The sequence below is a fragment of the Hyla sarda genome, chromosome 6, assembly GCF_029499605.1.
Source record: "Hyla sarda isolate aHylSar1 chromosome 6, aHylSar1.hap1, whole genome shotgun sequence".
Lineage (NCBI taxonomy): Eukaryota > Metazoa > Chordata > Amphibia > Anura > Hylidae > Hyla > Hyla sarda.
In genome coordinates this window covers 224,583,025-224,589,024 of record NC_079194.1, presented here as the reverse complement: position 1 = coordinate 224,589,024, position 6,000 = coordinate 224,583,025, and the positions used below count along the sequence as shown (strand labels likewise).

Genomic DNA, 6,000 nt, shown 5'->3' with positions numbered 1-6,000 from the left:
GGGTGACTACTGGCTGAGCATACAGCGGGGAGATAGGCCCTTTTTTATGACATAGGGCGAGTGTATATAAGGAGAAGCCATACTTCCGGGCTTCACTTGCCGCCAGTCCTCTGATGACGCCAGGACGCTGGCTTGTGTGTAACTTTTAATCGCAGTGGATTCTGTCAGCACGGTCATATGCAATCATTTAGCACCTCAGTAGTGGCCGTACAATAATAAGTGGCACACACACTAAGAGGTACTTTCTACCCATACCACTCAAATGTGCTAGTCAGACCCTGTAATTTTAACCTGTGTGGTACTCACACACATTTGTGTTTCGCACCCATCTCTATATTGGTTCCTATTTTAAACATTTAAAATAATAAAAGTTATTTTTTACCTTTTTTTTGGGGGGGGGGGGGGGGGTTCTAGATTAGGGTCCCCCTTTGGGTGTTTCCCCTAAAGTTGTTGTTTATATCCTAAATGAGCTGCACTACCTGAGCCACTTATGTGGGTTGTAGACTCCGTCTCATGCTACTACTAGAGTGAAAGCACCGCCAGCATTCAAAAGTGACCAAAACATCAGCCAGAAAGCATAGGAACTGAGAAGTGGACTGTGGTCACCACCTGCAGAACCACTCCTTTATTGGGGGTGTCTTGCTAATTGCCTATATTTTCCACCTGTTGTCTGTTCCATTTGCACAACAGCATGTGAAATTGATTGTCAATCAGTGTTGCTTCCTGAGTGGACAGTGTGATTTCACAGAAGGGTCATTGACTTGAAGTTACATTGGGGGAGATTTATCAAAACCTGTGCAAAGAAAAGTTGCCCATAGCAACCAATCAGATAGCTTCTTTCATTTTGCAGAGGCCTTGTTTAAAATGAAAGAAGCAAGCTGATTGGTTGCTATGGGCAACTTTTTCTCTGCACAGGTTTTGATAAATCTCCCCTATTGTGTTGTGAACAATAATTCTACTACTCCCAGCAAGCAAGCTGCTAGGCTAGGGAAGTCTTTCCCAACCAGTGTGCCTCCAGCTGTTGCAAAACTACAAATCCCAGCATGCCCGGACAGCCTTCGGCTGTCCGGGCATGCTGGGAATTGCAGTTTTTGCAACAGCTGGAGGCACACTGTTTGGGAAAGACTGTGCTAGTGCATGGTAAGAGTTGTGGTTCTGTAGCCGGTCGGTGCCCATTGTACTGCCCAATAATTACCAGTCTCCCCGCAGCCAATACAGCCCTGAACCGTCCACAGACAAGCAGGCAGGAGCCATTCATAAGTAGAAGGACACGCCCACATTTATGTTTCCCTCCTAGCCACGCCTCCATACACGTTACTCCGGGGGAAAAAAGACCCGCCTCTATCCGACGTTGACCACGCCCCCTCGCTCTCTCATCTGAATGTCACGTTCCGAAACTACATTTCCCAGCAGCCCTGAGAGCGTCTTCCGTAAACAGACTTTGCAGTGAATGGGCTGCTCCCTGACGTGACTTGCAGCATCTTGTCTCCGGAGCGGCTTCGTCTTTCCCGCAGGCCTTGTGTGTAGTATGAGGAGCCGGACACAGCACTGAGGGGACGTGTGCTCAGGCCTGGGGCTCCTTACGGCAGGTAACTCCTTCCTCCCCAGTCACCTGCGGGTGACAGCTATTAGAGTTATTCCTTAAAGAGGCACTCCACATTTTGTTTATGCCCATATCATGCACACTCACTATTACTTATCCTACAGTGCTATTTGTTTCATTCCAGCACAGCTGCAGCTATACATTTCATTACTGTAACTAGGTCATGTGGCCACCAGTCTCATTCTCCAAAACATCCAGGGGGAGATTAATCAAAACCTGTGCAAAGAATAAGCTGCCCATAGCAACCAATCAAATTGCTTCTTTCATTTTGCAGAGGCCTTGTTAAAAATGAAAGAAGCAATCTGATTGGTTGCTATGGGCAACTCAGCAACTTTTCCTCTGGACAAGTATTGATAACTCTCCCCCCAGTGCTTAACCCCTTAAGGACCGGGGGTTTTTCCGTTTTTGCATTTTCGTTTTTTGCTCCTTGCCTTTAAAAAATCATAACTCTTTCAAATTTGCACCTAAAAATCCATATGATGGCTTTTTTTTTTGCGCCACCAATTCCACTTTGTAATGATGTCAGTCATTTTGCCCAAAAATCTACGGTGAAGCGGGGAAAAAAATCATTGTGCGACAAAATTGAAAAAAAAAAGCTGTTTTGTAGCTTTTGGGGGCTTCCGTTTCTACGTAGTACATTTTTCGGTAAAAATGACACCTTATATTTATTCTGTAGGTCCATACGATTAAAATGATATCCTACCCTACCTGATTTTGTCGGACTTCTGGAAAAAATCATAACTACATGCAGGAAAATTAATATGTTTAAAATTGTCATCTTCTGACCCCTATAACTTTTTTATTTTTCCGTTTATGGGGCGGTATGAGGGCTCATTTTTTGCGCCGTGATCTGAAGTTTTTAACGGTATCATTTTTGCATTGATAGGACTTATTGATCACTTTTTATTCATTTTTAAATGATATAAAAAGTGACCAAAAATGCACTATTTTGGACTTTGGAATTTTTTTGCGCGCACGCCATTGACCGAGCGGTTTAATTAACCCCTTAAGGATGCAGGACGTAAATGTACGTCCTGGTGAGTTGGTACTTAACGCACCAGGACGTACATTTACGTCCTAAGCATAACCGCGGGCATCGGAGCGATGCCCGTGTCATGCGCGGCTGATCCCGGCTGCTGATCGCAGCCAGGGACCCGCCGGCAATGGCCGACGCCCGCGATCTCGCGGGCGTCCGCCATTAACCCCTCAGGTGCCGGGATCAATACAGATCCCGGCATCTGCGGCAGTTCGCGATTTGAATGAATGATCGGATCGCCCGCAGCGCTGCTGCGGGGATCCGATCATTCATAACGCCGCACGGAGGTCCCCTCTCCTTCCTCCGTCCGGCACCCGGCGTCTCCTGCTCTGGTCTGTGATCGAGCAGACCAGAGCAGAAGATGACCGATAATACTGATCTGTTCTATGTCCTATACATAGAACAGATCAGTATTAGCAATCATGGTATTGCTATGAATAGTCCCCTATGGGGACTATTCAAGTGTAAAAAAAAATGTAAAAAAATGTAAAAGTAAAAGTAAAAAAAAAGTGAAAAATCCCCTCCCCCAATAAAAAAAGTAAAACGTCCGTTTTTTCCTATTTTACCCCCAAAAAGCGTAAAAAAACATTTTTTATAGACATATTTGGTATCGCCGCGTGCATAAATGTCCGAACTATTAAAATAAAATGTTAATGAATCCGTACGGTGAACGGCGTGAACGAAAAAAAATAAAAAAAGTCCAAAATTCCTACTTTTTAAATACATTTTATTAAAAAAAAATTATAAAAAATATATTAAAAGTTTTTTATATGCAAATGTGGTATCAAAAAAAAGTACAGATCATGGCGCAAAAAATGAGCCCCCATACCGCCACTTATACGGAAAAATAAAAAAGTTAGAGGTCATCAAAATAAAGGGATTATAAACGTACTAATTTGGTTAAAAAGTTTGTGATTTTTTTTAAGCGCAACAATAATATAAAAGTATGTAATAATGGGTATCATTTTAATCGTATTGACCCTCAGAATAAAGAACACATGTCATTTTTACCATAAATTGTACGGTGTGAAAACAAAACCTTCCAAAATTAGCAAAATTGCGTTTTTCGTTTTAATTTCCCCACAAAAATAGTGTTTTTTGGTTGCGCCATACATTTTATGATATAATGAGTTATGTCATTACAAAGGACAGCTGGTCGCGCAAAAAACAAGCCCTCATACTAGTCTGTGGATAAAAATATAAAAGAGTTATGATTTTTAGAAGGCGAGGAGGAAAAAATGAAAACGTAAAAATTAAATTGTCTGAGTCCTTAAGGCCAAAATGGGCTGAGTCCTTAAGGGGTTAATGATATATTTTTATAATTTGGACATTTCCGCACGCGGTGATACCATATATGTTTATTTTTATTTACACTGTCTTTTTTTTTTTTTTATTGGAAAAGGGGGGTGATTCAAACTTTTAATAGGGGAGGAGTTAAATGATCTTTATTCACTTTTTTTTTTTTCACTTTTTTTTTTGCAGTGTTAAAGCTCCCATAGGGACCTATAACACTGCACACACTGATCTTTATCATTGATCACTGGTTTCTCATAAGAAACCAGTGATCAACGATTCTGCCGCATGACTGCTCATGCCTGGATCTCAGGCACTGAGCAGTCATTCGGCGATCGGACAGCGAGGAGGCAGGTAGGGGCCCTCCCGCTGTCCTGTAAGCTGTTCGGGATGCCGCGACTAGCTCTGAGCGCGCGGCTAAAGGGTTAATAGCGCACGGCGCCGCGATCGGCGCTGCGCGCTATTAGAGGCGGGTCCCGGCTTCACTATGACGCCGGGCCTGCCGTGATATGACGCGGGGTTACTGTGTAACCCCGCGTTATATCAGAAGAGCAGGACCAAGGACGTACCGGTACGTCCTTGGTCCTTAAGGGGTTAAAAGGGGTACTCCGGTGAAACACTTTTTTTTTTTTTTTTTTTTTTTTTTTTTTAATCTACTGGTGCCAGAAAGTTAAACAGATTTGTAAATTACTTCTATTAAGAAATATTAATCCTTCCTGTACTTATTAGCTGCTGAATACTACAGAGGTAATTATTTTCTTTTTGGAACACAGTGCTCTCTGCTGACATCATGAGCACAGTGCTCTCTGCTGACATCTCTGTCCATTTTAGGAACTGTCCAGGGTAAAAGGAAATCCCCATAGCAAACATATGCTGTTCTGGACAGTTCATAAAATGGACAGAGATGTCAGCAGAGAGCTCTGTGTTTCAAAAAGAAAATAATTTCCGCTGTAGTGTTCAGCAGCTAATAAGTACAGGAAGGATTAAGATTTTTTAATAGAAGTAATTTACTAATCTGTTTAACTTTCTGGCACCAGTTGAAGTTTTTCACCGGAGTACCCCTTTAATGTGTCAGAACGGGATGTCCAACCTGGGTTCTGGCTTCCTGAGAACTACAGGATGATATCATCACCTACCAGGTCCCTCCCTGTCCCTTCTATCTCCATGGCAGTGTTTCCCAACCAGGGTGCATCCAGCTGTTGCAAAACTACAATTCTGTCCAAAGGATAAGGGATAAGTTATAGATTGCGGGGGGTCTGACTGCTGGGACCCCACACAATCTCCAGAACGGGGCCTTGGTAGTCTGCCGGAAGCGGCCGTTCCGACCCCCTGCAAGAAGCCGCGGCCAACACGCCCTCTCCATGTATCTCTATGGGATACAAGGAAGGGGTGTGTCGTCCGCCGCTCCGTGCGGGGTCAGCACACACCCCCTTCCAGCAGACTGCCGGGGCCTTGTTCAGCAGATTGCGAGGGGTCCTAGTGGTCAAAACCCCTGGGCAATCAATAACTTATCCCCTGGAAACAATTTTTTTTTTTTTTAAATTAACTGGTGCCAGAAAGTCAAACATATTTGTAAATTACTTCTATTAAAAATATTAATACTATCAGTATTTATCAGCTGCTGAATACTACTGAGGAAGTTCTTTTTTTTTTTCTTTTTCTTTTCTGTCTTATTACAGTGCTCTCTGCTGACATCTCTGTTTCTTTTAGGAACTGTCCACAGTAGGAGTAAATCACCCTAGCAAACCTATCCTGCTCTGGACAGTTTATGACATGGACAGAGGTCTCACCAGAGAGCACTGTGGACAGACAGAAAAGAAGTTAAAATAAAAAAAAGAAAAACTTCCTCTGTAGGATACAGCAGCTGATAAGTACTGGAAGGATTAAGATTTAAATAGAAGATATTTACAAATATGTTTAACTTTCTGGCACCAGTTTATTTAAAAAAAATATATAGTTTCCAGTGGAGTACCCCTTTAAAACTGCCCCTGCCCCACATCCCATTTATGGCAGGGTCACATGGGGCGCATCTGGGGTGTATTTAACAAAGCGGATGCACCCACGGCAC

General features: G+C 43.0%; 1 protein-coding gene across 1 annotated transcript in view; it reads left to right on the top strand.

The window, feature by feature from the left end:
* Window positions 1-1,360: 1,360 nt before the first annotated feature.
* The window catches only part of TCP11L1 (t-complex 11 like 1), a 73,976-nt gene continuing 69,336 nt past the window's right edge, over window positions 1,361-6,000 (top strand). The window contains exon 1 of the mRNA XM_056526607.1: window positions 1,361-1,589. The gene's annotated coding sequence lies outside the window, so the exon portion shown is untranslated. The remainder of the gene's footprint in view (window positions 1,590-6,000) is intronic.